Source organism: Chlorocebus sabaeus, chromosome 23 (genome assembly GCF_047675955.1).
Source record: "Chlorocebus sabaeus isolate Y175 chromosome 23, mChlSab1.0.hap1, whole genome shotgun sequence".
Classification (NCBI taxonomy): domain Eukaryota; kingdom Metazoa; phylum Chordata; class Mammalia; order Primates; family Cercopithecidae; genus Chlorocebus; species Chlorocebus sabaeus.
This window is the reverse complement of record NC_132926.1, coordinates 47,013,639-47,031,250: the sequence shown is the minus strand read 5'-3', so window position 1 is coordinate 47,031,250 and position 17,612 is coordinate 47,013,639. Positions and strand designations below refer to the sequence as shown.

The window sequence follows — 17,612 nt, the reverse complement described above, 5'->3', positions numbered from 1 at the left end:
CCCAGTTTCCCACCTGACTCGTGAGGGGCTGTCTCTACTTCCGTTTAGACAGGGGCTGGTGGTCGAGTCGGGGGTTTTGAGATTGGACCTTTCTTCTTTCTGCTCAGCCTGCGGGAGGGAGCTGGTCTTGCGTGTTGGCAGGGAGAGTCCGCTGCCCAGAGCGTGGCAGCCAGGGAGGTTTGAGGACAGACCCCAGGGTTTCTGTGTTTGGGGGTAGGGGGTGCTAGGGAGGGGCAACCGCCCGACCTGCCCTGTTTGGGGGATTGCCTCCTTCTCTCTCCTCAGGGGCTGGGCTGGTGAGGAAAGGGCAGACCAACCCCTCAGGACAGACACTTCTGGGGCCCCTTGTCCAACCCCTATGCCTGCACATCCCCCAGCGGCCATCCTGCTCCGGGCCTGCGAACGGTGACGCCTCCACCTCCGTGGCCCCGCAGGCCTGTTCCTGGCTGGCTGCCACTGGGAGATGGGCTGGACGCAAGGGAAGTGGGAGCCTGCCCTTTGCCCACCCTCAGGCCACAGGGCTCCCCAGCGTTGCCCCGTGGCCAGATAACCCTGTGCGCGAAGCCTCATGGGGGAAACCAGTTGGCCGAACCTACTCCTGGTACCCCGAAGTGCCCAGCCTGAGCCTGCTTGCTGCTGGGATTCTGGGATGGGACCACAGGGCAGGTCGAGCTGTGGCCTGACCCTCTCAGGGACGGCCGCGGACGGCCACGGGCTCCAGAGCGACCGTTTCGGGCGCAAGGTGCCGGGAGATGGCAGCGCGGCAGCCGGGCGTGAATGTTTCATGAGGTGCAGTCAGCAGCGGCGCCTCCCTGCCTGGTTCTCGCCGACAGCTGCTGCGGGAGAGGCCGCGACCCGCGCCACCTCGGCGTCCTGCTAGTCCGTGCCTCCAGGGCGGCTTGGCCTGGGAACGCAGAGGCCCACGACGCCCTCCCCAACCTCCAAAGTGGGAAGCTGGCCCGACCGAAGCTCACAGAGGCCTCGGCATTCAGGCCTTGCCAGGTGGCCCCTGAACCCTGTCGTGCTGTTCGGGGGACTCCATACCCTCCTCTCAACCCTCAACAGCAGGAATGCCTCTCCAGTGGTGTGTGCCGGGCTCTGTGCACCCGGGGTTGAGTCCCCGATGCCGGCACTAGCGGACCCTGGACGTGGAGAAAGTGCAGTCTGTCGACTTGGACCCTGTGCTGTGGGCATTTTAGCCCCCTACATCCACTCCCCTCCCATTGACTGCTTTATGTGTAAAATGGCTTGTTGGAGGGTCCAGCCCTAGAACTGCTAAGCCGAGAAGCTTCCAATCTTGTCTCTGGAATCTTCCTTCCACTCCAAGCACCAGGGGCATCTTTGGGCATAAATGCAACCACTGGACCTTACTATGGAGGGCTGCACAGGCACTCCTGGGGTGGCTTTTACTCTGGCGTCTGTAGCAGGAAATCACACCTTCCCCCCTCCCTGCATGCCCCCTCCCTGCATGCCCCCTCCCTGCATGCTAGCAATTTTCCGAGTTTTGTTCTCATCTCTTATGAGATTTTCTGCATGCTCTTGTCCCCAGGCAGGGCCTGTGGTGCCAAAAAATGCTGCCTCTGGCACCTGATGGTCTGAGCCTGAATCTTGTCTGGCTTTTACTAGTTGTGTGACTTTGGCAAATAACATAACCTCTCCTAGCCTCAGCTTCCCCATCTGTGAAATGTGAGAAAAAGAATTCCTGCTTCTTGGGAAGTGGATGAGATAATGAAGGTGAGAGGCTTGGTCCTGAGTCCTGTGGACAGAGGGGCTGAATGCTACCGGTGATAGATGCGAGGTTGTTCTTTAAGAGAGTTTGCTCTTGTTTTTGTTTCCTTCTTTCTCCACGGTGGTCATGTTGGTTGAGTCTAGGAGGAACAGATCCCTCTTCTGATTTAGTTTATCTGCCCTCATCCCCTGCTTAGGTGCTAGGAAGTTTGGTCCAGGAAAGCTGGCCAGGCTGGTGGGTGGGGCACACCAGGGCCTGGAAGTCAGGAAGTTCTTAGTGAAACTTGGGGGGTACAAAACACACTTTTTATAATCTTATTTTCCCTTCTCTAAAAAGATTTTTTTTTTTTTCAATTTCCCTTTAGTTTTGACATCTTGGGGAGCATATATTCCCACTGGCACAGTGGAATCGGGAATCAGAGAGAGAAGAGATTTGGGGCAGGATTCACCAGGAAGAGAAGTAGTAGTCACTGTTCCTGAATATCACTTTACTTTTCAGCTTCCAGGTGCCCCATCAAAGAAAGTCAGCAGAATTGGCTGAATTTTCTTTGTGTTTCAGTCCAAACTACTGTGCTTCCTCTAATATAAATTTTTCTCCCTAGTGCAAAACGCTTTGATGAATTTGTTACATGGGTTCATGCTGAACATAATGAGCAAATGTCTGCAGCCACTATTATACAGAGGACCATAACAATTCTTCAGGCAGTGGTTTTTTTTTTTTCCAAATCTTAATACCAAGTAAAACTAGGGGGAGTATTCTTTTCCTTCATAGCTCTTATTGCAACAGTATTGAAATTAAATATTTGTGTAATGATAGATTAAAACCTGTTGCTCCTACCAGTTGTAAGCTTCTTGAGAACAGGGCTGAGCGTCTCTTGGCAACAACTATAGGACCCTCCCCAGAGTGGGCAAGGGATTTAGTTATGCTGATTGACTGGGTACAGCTTACATGCCCACTCCTGCACCAATCACTTTGTGGGGGAAGAGTGGCTCAGGCCTTTGCTTGGCCAGGGTCAGAGGCTGCACTCCAGAGTCACCATGCTCCTCCAAGAGTCCTGGCATCTATTTGGAACAAGTTCTCTGAGTTGGTGGAGGGAAAGGGTTGGTTTCCAAAGAAGACTCTGCCCTGTGAAATTTCTCAGGGGGCTGCTGATGGTATGGGTAGCAGCAAGTCCAGTCCAATGTGATGGGGAGGGATTGGCTCTGTTGGGAGAGTCTGAAGTCATTCAGAATTGTTCCTGCACTCATCTGTGGGGAGAGGTGAAGCACTGCCAGGAAGTCGGAGGGGAAGCTCGGAGTCTTGATTACCTGTAGGAATGGATCCACAGAGTAAGGAAGGGAATGTATTTGTACTCCCTTTTTTATCTGTGAGAGGGAGGAAGTTTGAGGCTTTAAAAGTAGAGAGGACCCCCTAGGATCAGGTAAGATATTAATGTATTTGAGCATTATTCTATTGCACTGTGCAAGTATTGGTAGTCAAAGCAAAATGAGAAGCTATTTGGGCATCTGAAGTATTGTTTTCATTGTAGTCCTCTCAGCATCTGCATGGAATACTGGACAGAACCCTGTCCTGAGACCCTCCTAGAATGGCCTCTCAGGTCGAAAAAAATGTAGAGAGCACCTGTTTTGTGCCTGTGATTGCAGAGATACAGAGATAGGTGGCTCCTGTTCATTTGGGTTGAGTCAAGGAGGCAGACACAGAAATCCATTACATAGTGGGAGCACAGTGTTGGAGAGAAATCTGCAGCCTGCTGTTGAAGTGTCTTGAGTGACACACAGAAGAGTTGGCTGTAACAGTTTTTCTACCACCTGGGGACCCCTCCCTAGGAAAATATAATGTGCAAAGGATCTGAAGTGAGATAAACTGTGGTATGCTTGATAATAAAGGAAGCCAGTGTGGCTTCATAATAGCACTGGAACAGATGAGAAGGCAGGGCAACAGATAGGGGAAGAGGAAGTTGGAGAATCAAGTGGGAACCAGATCCCACAGGGCTCCATAATCTTTGATAGGAGGGTGGGATGTTATCCTGAAAGCAAAGAGGAGCAGATGAAGGGTTTGAACAGTGAGAGACCTGGCCAGATGTGTATCTTAAAAGCCCACTCTGCCTGGAGAGAGGAGGATGGATTTGAGGTGAGATGGAAGCATATTATTGCAACATCATTTGCTGAGCTGCCCAGCTTCTCTATCTATCTCTTCATTTCTCCATCAATCCATCAGCCTTTGTCCACTCATCTGCCATGAATGCAGGAGGCCACAGCTTGGCATGGGAAATATGAAGGTGAGACATTATGGCCCCTGCCTTTCTGGAGCTGCCCCTCGAAGACCTCAGTTTACCCATCTGTAGGCCTAGTGAGTCTCATGATCACAAGCTCTGCAGCCAGTGCCTTGGTCTCCCTCCAGATGTCTCCCTCCTGCACAGGACACAGAGTGCTCAGGGCCTGAAGGGGCACAGCCACTATCACAGATAGACAATTCGGGGAGCCAGTACAGTGAACAACCCTGTCGGAAGCTTTTAAAGTAATTGCCCCTGCCCGTACTGGCTGACTGGCTGATGGCAGCCTATTAGCCCTGAGTTGGAAATTCTGAATTGTTTCATGATAATTGAACACAGGATTGGAGGCTGGGAGGGAGTGGCCCATGAAATATTTATGTTTCCTCAGTGTTGTGGGCTGCTACCCTTTAGCCTGGGAACCCTGGAAGTACGGGGCTGGTGGCTTCACAGTGACTGCCATTGTTCTTGGGGGTCTTTGGGTCACCTCCCTGTGGGGAGATAGGAGTGCATTTTGTGCAGTTGTAAGGGTGGTTGGGGGCCAGCACTGCTATAGCCTCATTCTGTGCACCCTGGCACTCCAGTCTCACTCTAGTACCAGAGAGGGAACAGAACCTGGGGACTTGAGATGCTCTATGTTTATGCCTGGCCCCAATTCTCCCTGTACTTAAGGCTCCTAGGAGTCAGCCTGGGTGCGAGCGTCAGTTCTGCCCCCTTAGCATTGTGAGCCTTGTTTTCTTAGCCATTCAATGAGGGATGCAGAGTTCTTGCCTCGCAGGGTTGTGAGGGACAGAGATGCCCATATGCAGAGGGCCTGGCCCTCAGCCACAGCTCACGAGACCATCCCAAGCAGCCCTTGGTAGATCCTAGGGTCAGGCCAGGGCTGGCTATGGGAGCCCCTATGGGATGCCCGGGGCTTTGTGGTCTCTTTTCCTCTGCAGATGCTTTGTAGTAGTCTGATTTTTCCCTTCTCTGCAAATCCTAAATAAATATTCATGCTAGGAGGGTCTGTGCCAGCCTGGCAGGCATTTCTGGTGGGTGGGGTGCCCTAGAGTCTTGGTAAGGAACCCCATATGCCCACCAGCCCAGGCCTTTGCTCATTAGATTGAGGCTCCGCCATGGCAGAGGAAACTGGTGGGTGGTTCCTGCCTGGCTGCCTGACCTTGGAAGCTGCTCAGGGGCAGCAGGAGAAGGACCCTTGCTGTCTGAGCTCTTGGCTTGCCAGCCTACCAGACAGCCCAGTGAGGGGCCCACTTTTCTTACCTTGGAAGGTGGTATTTATTCATCTTGCAGATGAGGAAAATGGAGGCCATACTTCAGTCGTTCATTCAACAGGCAATTATTAAGTACCCACTCTATGTGCTGGCATTGGGTGGGGTGCTGGGGACTCAGGAGTGATGGACAATGCTGATGCAGTCCCTCACAGGGGATCAGATCCAAAGATGAATGCATCTTTAGAAGTGGTGCCGGTTTGGAGCCATGGGAGCACAGAACAAGAAGAGCAAAACTAACCTGGTGGTCAGGGCAGACTTCCTGGAGGAAGTGACCTACTGGCTGAGCACTGAGGGTAGCAGGGGTTTACCCTGAAGCTGGGATGGGGCCAGGGCCATGACAAAGCTAGTGAAGGGCAGGTGCATCTGGATGTTCTTATCTACCTGGGGCTAGGTGCACAACACCCTGTGTGCCCTCCTGCCCCTGCTACCATGAGGAGCCTAAAGAGGCACCAAGAAGGGTTTCCACGGCTCCAAGGTGCTGGGTTCCTTGCTGATCGTCCTCTCTGGGCTTTATTTTCTCACCTAAAAAATTAGAAGTGAGGTTAGTTCTAGCAACAGGGCACATTTTTCAGATGAAACTTTACTAAGACCCCTAAACAGAGGAATGAAGTGATGGCCTGGTTGCTGTCTGCTCTCCCCTGTAGCCCCTTTGGATGCAACAGACACCCCCGAGGAGCTCCAGAGCTCCCTAAGCCATAGTTTGCAAACTGTAGGAGCCCCTTTAGAGGCTTTCCAGCCCAGCCTCCAAGGGTCCTGGACCCTGGGGATAGCCAAGGCAGCCTCCCTCTTTATCCCTCAGGGACCTGTTTCTTGTTCCTTTTAAATGTCCTGTTAGCCGTTTGTGATTGAAGTCAGCAAGCATCTATTGAATACCTACTGGATGCATGCAGAGGGGCTAACACTTTCTGAGCACCAGCTCTGTGCTAGGTCTGAACTGGGCTCATTGTATCAGGCTATTTCCCCATCACAACTGGCTGCCAGCTCATTTTACACGAGGAACTCAAATTGGTTGAGGCTCGCTGACATGGCTAAAGCCCCAAATAACAGTAATAATAACACCAGCTCGCATGGATTAGGCCCCCAGGTGTGTGTCAGGTCTTTGCAAACATCTTCCTGTACATTAACTCCTTTAGTTCTCAAAGTGAATCTGTAGAGCAGGGACTGTTTCCATCTTCAAGGATCAAAGAAGTCAAGTTGCAGGGAGGTGAAAGTGCTGTCTGGTGTCTGGGTTGTGTCTGGGGCTGCTCCCTCCCTCCTGCCCTTTGCCGGGGAATCAGAGGCAGCTGCAGCCACGGCCTCCAGGATAGTGGGCTCCCCTCTGTGTTCCTACTGTATATGCAGGGAAACTGAGGCCCAGAGACTCACTCTCCCTGGAATGTGTCTGCTCTCTGGGGCTCCATCTGGCACTGACCTCCATCTTTCTTCATCCTGGCATCGACTATGAAATGAGAACCTGGCGTCTCCCCAGAGACCTTGCCTTACTGGGGACTGTCTGCCTGTCTAGCAGCATGAATGAGGGCACATTGACCTCGACTGGTTGGGCAGAACCATCCTGGTGAGTCCAGGACACAGGGTGGGGTCAGCCCCTCCCATGGAGGCTGGAGCTGGGGGTGAACCTGTCTCCCCTTCCCTTGCCTCCTGTTGGATTCTAGCTCACCCTCAGCCCTCCACCTCAAGCCTTGAGTCTTCACAGGCTCCCCCACCCCCTTCTCCAAAACTCCTCAAGTGCCTGTACTTACATGTGACTGTCTGAGTGACACGGCCTGGATGCTATTCTTGCCCCAGGGGGAATGCATGGTACTGAGGAACAATGGTGGCATTTCAGGCAGGGTGAAGGGACGCTGAACTTTTGGTGGATAGAGAGACTCCTACCTTGGTATACCTGCAGTGGGGCCTTGGGGCCACTGAGGATGGGGGCTCCCCCTGAGCCTTGGAGGGGAAACTTGTCTGTGCACAGAGCCCAGATCTTTGCCGCGTAGACAAACACAAAGTGAGGGGACGAGTCTTGACAAATGTTTGCCAAGTCCCTGGCTGGCTTGGGAGTCAGGAGTGAGCTTGTTTGCAGGAACAAAGGGGAAAGCAGCCTCCAAGGGGCCATAAATAGCAAGGAAAAGGGAGTGGCCTGGGCCTGAAGGCTCCATGGGACCTTGTCTCCAGGCTTGTATCCTCTGCCAAAGCTGCCATCATCCTCTCCCACGTGCTTTGGGCCAGCTGGCCAGAGCTTGGACCATGTTGGTGGCAACCTTCTTGCTCCACGAGCTGCATCTCCCTGGGAGTCCCTGGGTGCTGGGTCACCTGAGGTGCCTGGAAGGCTGGGAGGTCAGTGTGACCTGTACATCCCAAGGTCCCTCTTCCTGTAGGAACCAGGAAGTTTGGCTAAAGTCAACAGTGGTAAAGTTTCCTAAGAGGCAGAGCTGGTCTAGTCCTGGGACCTGGGAGCTTGTGACACCTGGATATATTCAGGCTAGGAGGGGTCCCAATACTCCCGCCCCCAGAACTGGGGGGCTCAAGGGAACCTTGTTCTTTCTGCCCATATTCCAGACAAATATGCCCACCTACTTCTTCAAAGGAAGAGGGCAGGGCAGGAGGCAGAGGGTGGCAAGACCAGATACTTTGCCTATTTGGGCCTCAGTTTCTTTGCTGTAATGTGGCTTGGCCAGCCAGCTGCGATCCCCCACCTTCTCATCCCCTGTTACTGTGAGCATCAGGTGAGGGCCCGCATCAGAGAAGGCTGCCTAGAGGAGGTACCTTTTGCACTGGGGCTCGAGACCCTGGCAAGACTTCCTTCAGAGCGGGTGAGAGGGTGTTTAGGAGAATGCACAGATAGGCAAGCATGTGGAGCTGGGGAAGATGGGCTGTTTGGGGACCTGCAAGTTCAGTTGAGTTCAGGGTGGCAGAGCCCAGAGTGCTCATGGGGGTGTGATGAGGTACCTTTCCCACCCCCTGGGGACCATCTCAGGCAAGGATGTCTGAGCTGGGAAATGGCCTGAGCAGGGCTCTGCTCTAGGAAGGTGGGGAGGGGGTAAGAGGTGGCTGAGCTGGTCTGGATGAGAGACCAGTGGAGGACTACCAAGGGCCCCTGCCTTTCTCCTTTGAGCTGCGAAGGAGGTGTCCTGGCAGGAGGAACTCAGGAAAGGCCAAATTCCTGAGTTCACTGATGATCTGGCCTACTTAGCAAGGCTGGGCCTCCTTTTTTTCTAAGTGGAGATGGTCCAGATCCCTAGGCTCTGGCCCCTGGACCCCCCACGGGGGATGTGGCCTGAGCTCTCCATGCCTCAGTCTGTGTCTCCATGCTTCCCACTGGCTCTCCATGCCCTGTGTCCAGTATTCTTCAAGGCGCCCACTCCATGGGCCCTCAGGAAGAGGAGAGCTGGCCAGGAGACTTGGTAGAGAAAGTCCGTGTGCTTTCCCCGTCCTGGGCTCTGTCACAGGCCCACCCAGAATTACTGTGGAACTGTCACCATTTGTCCAGGCTTCCCTGGCTGTGTACCTTGCTTTAGAGGTGAGCTTGGGGCCTCAGTGCCTATGATGGGAAGGACTCACCCCAGGTCAGGTACTTTCTTTCATTCCAGCAGCCTTGTGGGGTTCCTACCTGGCCAAGGGTCCATCTGGGCCTCTAGCATGGCAATGGAGAAACCCTCTTTAGCCACCCACACCCTAGCCTACAGAGAGGGGGAAGAGGGGCTGCCAGTGTGTGTGGGAACTGCTTTATGGAAAGGCTGGTGACTGGCCCTCCCTCCTGGAGGACAGAGGAATGCAGGCTGGGGCCTTTGTGGAGCTTGTTGCTGTGTTCTGGGTCCATACGTCTGGGTTCCCTGCTTTCTGCTCACGCTTCTATTTTGCCTTCCACTCTCTAGTGGGCCTGGGATGGGTGAAGAGTTGTCCCCACTTCCCCAGCCACCTTCATTTAGGTGTGGACCCTTTCACCAGCCTGTGTCTGAGGCTGGATCTCTTGAGTTCATTCTCCGTTCCCCATTTTGATTTTATTTTTAAATTTGTTTTACTGTATGTACTTAAGAAAAGGCCATCTTAAAGCCTTTTGGGAGGAAGTGGGTCTAAACATGTAAACATAATTAAATCATAAACACAAACCACTTAAAAAAAGACATTTTGAAGAAATGTGAATAGTTTAAAAATGGGGCAGATGCTCAGCTTCCTGACAGGTACCTGAGTTTTTATAGCAGTTTTATTTGTGATGGCCAAAAGCTGGAAACAACTAAAATGTCCTACAATAGGTGAATGGTTAAACAAACTGGTGCATCCATACCATGGAACACTACCCAGAAATAAAATGGAACAAACAGTTGATTTCTTTTGGCTGAGTCTCAAGGGCATTATGTTGAGTGAAAAAAAGCCAATCTCAAAAGGACACTTACTGTCTGACTTCATTTATGTAACACCCTCAAAATGACGAACATTTCAATGTGGAAAACAGATTGGGCCAGGAGCTGGGGCTGGTGGGGAGAGGGGGTGAGCGTGCCTGTCCGGAGAGCAGTGGGGAGATCTTGGTGTTGGTGGGTTGATTCAGTGTCTGGATTTCGGTGGTGATCTCATGAGTTTATGTATGTGATAAAATGACATGGAACTATATGCACACTTTATACCAATCAATTGCCTGGTTTGGCTATTGTGCTAATAAGGTATAGTCACTAGGAAAAACTAGGTGAATCTATATTATTTCAGATAAGGAAATATGGGGCAACTCCCGTGAATTTATATTATTTCAAAATAAAACGTTTAAAACTGTAAATAAATAGGCAGTTTGAGGTTCTGCTTGGGGGGCGGCGGGCATGCCCTCATGGCACACCAGGAGCTGTCTCCGGACCTGAGAAAGGCAGGAGGGCGAGGGGCTAGGGCGATGGAAGGGGGAGATCAAGAGTGGCGAGGCAGAGGGAGAGCGCCCAGAGCCTCGCTGGAGCCCATCCCGGCATGGCTGCTGGGACCAGCAGGCCGATCGCGGGCCGCGAGCACATCTCACAGAACGTGGGCGCAGAGGGCCCGAACTGTGCCCGGCGAGGAGGACGCGTGTGGGTTTTGACTATAAGGGTTCTGACCACTTGGGGACAGCGAGTCGACGCAGAGGCACGGAGCTCAGAGGAACACTCGGGGTGTCCTCGCGGCCTCACTCTTCCGCACGAGGTGCCGGGTGGCCCAGCAGCAGGTGCTCCCGCCCAGGTCCAGAGCCGCGCGTCGCAGAGCCCGCTGTGCCACCGGAGACCCGTGGAGCCGCCAGGGCCGCACTCGGACGTCTGTCCCCAGCCTCGCGGTTGACAGCAGCGCTGGTGTAGGCGCGCGCAGGCGGTGAGTGCAATGATCCAGCCACCTGGCGCGGTTGTGATTTACCCCAAGGCGGGCACCCTGGAGTCCACACAGCTGAGACCTTAGGCGAACATTTCCGTGGGCTCTCTGGCCTCTTCGCCAGCCACCCCGGAACGCTCCCCTCTGCTGTGATCCAAGAGGAGTTTCCCCAAAGCGATCTAGATCTACGTTGATGTGGCCGCCTTGTCCCACACCTTTACCAGCCCCAGACTCCAGATCAACACCTTCAACATGAGACTGAGCTTACCCAGCCTGCATTCAAGGTTCTTAATAATTGGATGCTGGTCCACCATTTCTGTGCACCCTCTGCTGCCCTTTCCCAGCCATCTCTGCCGCCTCTCCATGGGACTCACCAAGGACCCAGTACCAGCCTAACTGACTGCTGGAGGCTTTCTCCTCTTCCTCTTCCTTTTGGCAAACTCCTATTCACCCGTTCAGGCCTTGCCCAGATACCTCTCTTCTGAGAAGCCTTCTCCAGCCTCCCTCCCTGACCATGATTATATCTACTCTCCTGTTCCCTTGCCATGATCCTGGAGTTTTGTATTTAGCATGTCCTGTCTTTGTAGGCTTGTTTTTGGTCACAGGCTTTTTGGGAGTTCCAGAACTATGCCTTTCTCCATGTCTGAAGCACTTTCCTTTCCCCCAAGCACAATGACATGTTAGGAGCCCAGTATGGTTTGCCACATATGTAGGGCAGGGGTTAGAGCCACCATCATTCAGATGAGGCTGGTATGAAGGTTTCAGGCTTCTAGGGCACAGCCAGTTTGTGAAAACAGGTAGTGAGTTCTGGCCTCTTGGCTACTTTGTCGAGTCATCCAATGTAATGCTCCTATTTGTTGAGTTCCTTCTGTGTGCCCCATCGTGCAAGGTTAGGTACTGTTGCATGGGCCATTTTACAGATGAGAAAACCTAAGGCCCAGAGGGAGTTACTGCCTCAGGCAGCACGGGGAGGAATTGGGATTCAGACCTAGGTTGGCTGATGCAAGAGCTTCCTGCCCTGGTACTTTCAGCCTTTTCACAATCCTGGCAAGTTCAGGGGAATGGAGATGGCAGAGTCCCAGCTCCAACCTGGGTGTGACCCCAAACCCTGCTTGGTGGGGGAGCCCTGAAACGCTCTTCCCAACTTCAGTGGGCTTTGGGACAACAGCTCCAGAGTGTCCTGATGAATCAGGGCTGCTAAGAGGTCTCAGGAGAACCTCAGTCCCAGCCCCAGCCCTGGTTTTGTTTCCATGTGGCTTTGGCTCAGTCAGGGCTTCCAGGAGGGCTTGGATCTGCAGATTTATTGCCGTGCTCCGGAATTTCTTGTCCACCTCAGATATGGGTGTCTGGGGGATGGCCGCCTGGAATGAGAGTAAAACAGGGGTTATCTTGATCTCCAGATGAGGTTGTATCTGCTTGTGGAGTTGCTGGGGAAGCCTCTTTGCCTTGGATCTTGCTCACGCTCTCCTTCCGGCCCCTGATAAAGAGTCCCAAACACAGGGCCGTAAAGGTGGTCATAAAAATGGAGGAGAAATGCTGGCACAGCTGGCTTATCAAAGCGCATCGCAACGCCCGCCAGGTCTCCCTACTTCAAGTTTATTTCTCCTCCTCTGCTTTCTCTCAGAAGGTGTCTCGTAAACAGCTAAGAGGGTCATTTATAAATGTCTTCTGCCTTCCTTCTCAGCACAGGCGCTGCCGCCTTGCTGTCTTCCTGCTTCCAGGTACATGGATGGTAAAGAGATGGTCTAGGCATGGAGCACGGTGACCTTTTTCTCCTGTCTTCCAGGTGCCAGCTGAGATGAGATGTGGAAGCTGGAGGGGTCTGGCATCCCAGACAGGGGTGAGAATCCCAAAGGTGAGTGACAGTGACCCTGGTCTTGCCAGCTTCCTCCCATCATATTGTTGGGGATTGAGGGGTGGGCTGACCTCTGAGGAGGGGGCATCTTGCAATGGGCTGGCCTCTGTAGTTAACCCACATCACAGAATCAATCCTATGGCATGAGAGCTGAACAGACTTTAGAGATTGCCTTGTGCAAGTCTCTCGTTATTCTGGTGATGCCTAGGGGTGGTGTTGGACACTTTCCTGAAGCAGAGGCAGAGGCAGAATTCTGGAACCAGAGGCAGAACTCGAATCTCTTGCCTCCAGACTGGGTGCAAGAAGTACAACCTTATAACCATAACAGCAATAATCCCTCCTGCGTGTTTCAGGATGCGGAAGGCTTTGATGGTTCCCATTTTGTCTGATCTTTGCAGTGACTCCTAGGGCAAAGCATGTGATTCCCATTTTACAGATAAGAGGAACTGATGCTCATAGGTGCTGGGTGCCTGGGGCCAGCTTGCCTGGAGCCTCTGTTGACAGCTGTGTTCACTCTTTGGCCCTTCCATTCTTGACAGTTTTTCTTGTGGAGTTTCTTCTCATTCATTTTCAAGAGCAGCTCGTGGGACGTAATCTAAACACAGCCCTCGACTCCCTAGTCCTCCTACCCTAACCTCCTGAACTGTCAAGCCCACAGCTTCATGCTCATGAGACGAAGCAGGGTGGGGTACTTCCCTGGGTCTTGGTCCCGCTTCCTGGGGGTTGTTTGGGGTCCTAACAGGTGAGAGGCTCGTGGCTGGGTTTGGCAAAGCTCCCCAAATGGTGAGAAGCACTGGGGACTCAGAGTCCTGGGCGAGAGGGCCCCAGATTTTGAAGATGGGTGGGTGGGGTGGTCAGAGTGGGTGTGCGATGGGGGCCCTGGCTGTGGGAGCATAAGCCTTGCCTGAGTCCCTGTCTCTCTGGCAGCGCCCAGTGCTTGGCATGCAGCAGGCACTAGGGAAATGCAAATTGTACAAATTAGCTCAGCCTCGGTGGCCATGGTAACTGCACCTGCCTTGACCACAGAGTGGCTTCCCCCTGCATTTTTTTATAGCGCTTTTTGTGAAAGGTATCTATGTATTATACCATATCTATCTAGAACCTCTCCCCATGCCCCACCCAAGTCAGGTAAGATTGTTTTTACATTGGCTGCTCTTCAGCCCAGCAGGACTTGGTTTTGCTCTGGGCATATCCATCCCCTGCATGAGGTGGGAACTCATTCTGCATTTCTGCACTTCCAGAGCTGATTCCTTCATGCAGGCTGATTTCACTTGTGAATAGGCCTCCAAAAATAAGTTCTCTGTGATTTAGGAGAATAGGTTCTCCATTCAGGAACAAACAGAGGCTTCACGTGGTCTGGTGACTTCGCTGGGGTTGCATAGAGAGCTGGCGGCAGACCCAAGGTTATGATCCTGGCCTCCGTGTCTCTTTTTGCCCCTTGTTTCTTGTTCTTTCCCAGAATAACTTGCCGAGTGGTTAGGGGATGTGCAGGCTGCTATGGTGGCGACCCTTGTGAGGCCAGGTGGGGGAGGCCCTTGTGTCTGCCTGGTGCCTGTAATATATTTGAATTATCTCTGCAGATGAGCCCTGATTTAGCAAACAGTCTAGAGTAAACCTCAGCTTGAAGACAAATACAATTGACACTGGGCTTGAGTGGTTCAAAGGTTATTGGCACAAAGCTGTCAACTTTGTTTAGCCAAGGGGCTGTATTTATGATGGGTGATACGCAGTGCCATCCATAACTTGCCGGCAAGAGGGGCTGACGTCGGACCAGAGACAGCTTATTTACACTGAGCCTGGAGTTTAGTTTCTCTGCTGGGACATGCAAAGGCAATTCGATTCTTGGCCAAGTTGCTTTATGGGTTGCTGGCTTAGGTCTGGTGTCATAATTTGGGTCATCAGTTAACCTTGCTGGGGAGGGATAGCACCCCTCAAGGGGATCATTTCCTGGGTGTGTGTACAGCAGGGTGAACTGGGGGAAAGGTGGAGAGGTAGGAGAGGTCCATGGGGCTATTCAAAGGATGTAATCATGGGTTTCACATTGACCCCTAATTTAAGCCCCACATACACTGGAGAAGCAGCACCTCTGAGTCCCTGAGGCCTGGGACTTGATTCCTACCTGTATCTCTTGGATGCTGTGGCTAGTTTAGGGAAAGGAACCACGGGGCAGACTTGCACTGAAGAGATTCATGTGGTTGCAGTGTTAGACAGGCAGGCTTTATAGACACCGGATTCCTTGGGAGAGAAATTATCCCACGAACAAGCAAACTGTGGCTGTAAGGAGCCACGCCCAGTGCAGGCAGAGGTGTTTGAGGTTGCTATCAAAAGCTAGCCTGTGGTTTGGCTTTTTGGAGAGCAGCAGGCAATCTGTATCAGGGCCTTACAATATGCTTCTTTTGGTGACCCATTCATTCCATTGGCTAGAATCCATCCTGAGGAAATCATCATAGATGGGGACGAAGATTCATGCACCTGGATGTTCACTGCAGTGTTATTTATAATAGCAAAAAAAGGAACAAGTTAAATGTTCAACAGTAGGACATTTTTATTACATTAATTATGGCATCTCAATAAAATGGAATACTGTAAACTGACTCAGTGTGTATAAAGAATGTTTTATGATTTGCCAAAATGACACAAGTAGGGGAAAGAAATATTTTATAAATTGTCTCTAAAGTTTTCTGTTGTATAAAACACTCTACAAAGGAGGGAAACACAGCAGAATGTAAGTGAGTTAGCTCAGACAGTGGGATTCTGATTGTTCAATTCCCTGACCTCTTCATGGAATATATTTTCAGTTTCTGCTAGAGGTATATATTACTTTTCAGCCTCAGAAAATATTATTGAATAAATAAACAAAAATCAAAATTTACACTTCTTTGGTGGTCCCTGCTCTTCTCCAGACCTCAGTTTCCCTGGGCCTAAGAGGAGATGCTGGGCTACTCTTGTTCTGCCCTGGCTTGAGTCCTGGGCTGGGAGGAATGATCCTCTGAGCCAGTGCTGGCAACGTGCCTGTGATCACCATGTCCTGGGTCTAATGGGCCACCTAATTTTAGTGCATGCTGGGGCAGCTGCCTAAGTGTGGCCCCAGCTGCCAGGCAGACGGTCAGGGTGGTATTGGCAGCATCGGCAACCTCTCTGCCAGGCTGGTGAGGTCAGAGCACAGCTTGGGACCCGGCTGGGTAAGTCACAGAGCCGTGGGGGGATTCTTCAGTGTCCATGACACAGAACATCACAGCCTGCATTTGGAAAGAAATCCACTAGCCGGGATCCTTGGATTGAGCAGACTGGAAGGGGGTGCCTTTGGGGAGTGAGGGAGAGGAAAGGCCTACATGCTTTAAATGCTGAGTGTCATTTTGCTGGAATTCCAGAAGTCACCCTGCTACCAGGGTTCCCAATTTATGGCTTTAACTTGTCTCTGAGCCAAATTCCATTTGTCAACTGGGGACTTGCATGGAGACATGAACGTTTCCCTGAAAGGCCTTGGCTGAGGGCATCTTCTGATAGTAGGCAGCTGTGGGCACTGTGTCCTTTGCCAGAATAGCTGGAGTGTGAGGTCTTCAGGGGTGTGAGCTTGAGAACATCTCTACCAGGAAGATGGTTCAAGGGCAAATGGAGAGCAGGGCTCGGTCGGTGAGAGAAGATGGGAATGCTCTGGCCTCCTCCCTGGGCTCCTGCCTTCAGCTTTGTGTCACTTGCTTTGCAAGTCAAGCCACCTTTCTAAGCCCAGCTCTTATTTGTCACCCTCACCTTCACCCCCGTCTTGGCTCTGTAGAGGCTGTGAATGAAGCCAAGACCCCTGAGTGTGGCATTCAAGATCTTTGCGTCACTTGACCTCAACCTATTTTCCTGCTTTTTTGCTCACATGCTCCCTACTCTAGCTAAACCCTAGCCTATCCCTTCTCTATTCTTGGACACACCATACATTCTCATTTCTCTTAGGCTGAAATTTTCTTTTGTGACTCTACCTCAGTTTAGTCACTGTTTATTGATGGAATACCTATTATGGGACTGCGCAAGACTCACCAGATAAACTCCTATTCAACTCTCAAGACCCAAATTTCTTTTGGTCTGTCATGCCCTCATCAGCATGACCTCCTAGGTCATCCTATCTCGACTGATGATGATGTTTTATATCTCATATTCTTGGAGTGTTTTGTCTGCTTTTCCCACTGGGCCTTGGTAACTTTCCTGTGTGCTCCTGGCACAAGGCATAATTTTCTCTAAATAGCTGTTGGGTGTTGTCATACGGAGAAGAGTCATTAGTGAATGCCGACAAAGCAAGTGAAAGGATCTACTCCCTGGAGTTGTAAGGACATGGGATAATGATAGCAAATAGTGTCAGTTTACACTTACCAAGCACGTACTGTGTGCCAGACACTGCACCAGGTGCTTTCCATGCATTAATGCATCTAGTCCTCCTCGACCCAAGAGATTGGTGTGGCTAGCCCCTCATGTTACAGATGAGGAAACTGAGGCACAGGCAAGTTAAGTCACTTGTTCAGGCTCATGCAACCAGTAAGCAGATGAACTGGGATTTGAACCTCTGCAGCCAGGCTCTCAAACTTGCGCAATATTTCTTCTTTCCTACCAGGCACAGCAGTGATATTTGGCCCCTGGAAAGTGAAGGGCACCCCCGTAACCTGGTGGGTCCTGGTGCTGATGGTTGTTGGCAACCTTGCACAGGTACATGGTGTGGGGGTGGTCGGGGATGCCCTCGGGGGAAGGGCTTTCCTGAATCTATCCTAATGACATACTCAGGTATATTTTTACATCTCCTTCTCTTACCCCCACTGCCTGCCATGCAGGGGATGGGAGTCCCCTCTCCTTTGCCTCTCCACAATGTGCATTTATTTTACTTGCAGTTATGATGCACTTACTGCCCAGGCACTGAGGGTGTAGTGGTCCCTGCCTCAGTGGAGCATGATCTTGTCAGCTGGCATGGCTTTCACATTATTTTAATCCTACATTGCAGGTCTGGCACAGATCCCAGGTGGTGCCCACCCCTGCCTGCATTTATCCCAAGCTCTGGGGTGGCCTGAGGCGTTTCTAAGGACCCCACGTCTTCCCCCACCTTCTGTCTGTCCAGGCTCTGTTGTGCAGTGTCTGGAGAACATCTTTAATGCTATGGAGGAGGTCGAAGCTGGGGGCAGTGACTGTTTAATGAGCTGACTGAGTAGTTGAGAG

At 51.9% G+C, this 17,612-nt stretch overlaps 1 long non-coding RNA gene across 11 annotated transcripts in view; it reads left to right on the top strand.

The window, feature by feature from the left end:
* The first annotated feature begins 13 nt into the window (after window positions 1-13).
* Window positions 14-17,612, top strand: part of LOC103244569 (uncharacterized) — a 316,604-nt gene continuing 299,005 nt past the window's right edge. For 6 of the 11 annotated variants that reach the window (XR_012090847.1, XR_012090846.1, XR_012090854.1 and 3 more), the window contains exons 1-2: window positions 14-12,425; window positions 17,020-17,111. This is a non-coding gene — a long non-coding RNA (uncharacterized lncRNA). The remainder of the gene's footprint in view (window positions 12,426-17,019; window positions 17,112-17,612) is intronic. The other 5 variants (XR_012090848.1, XR_012090853.1, XR_012090845.1 and 2 more) reach the window with 5 other exon arrangements.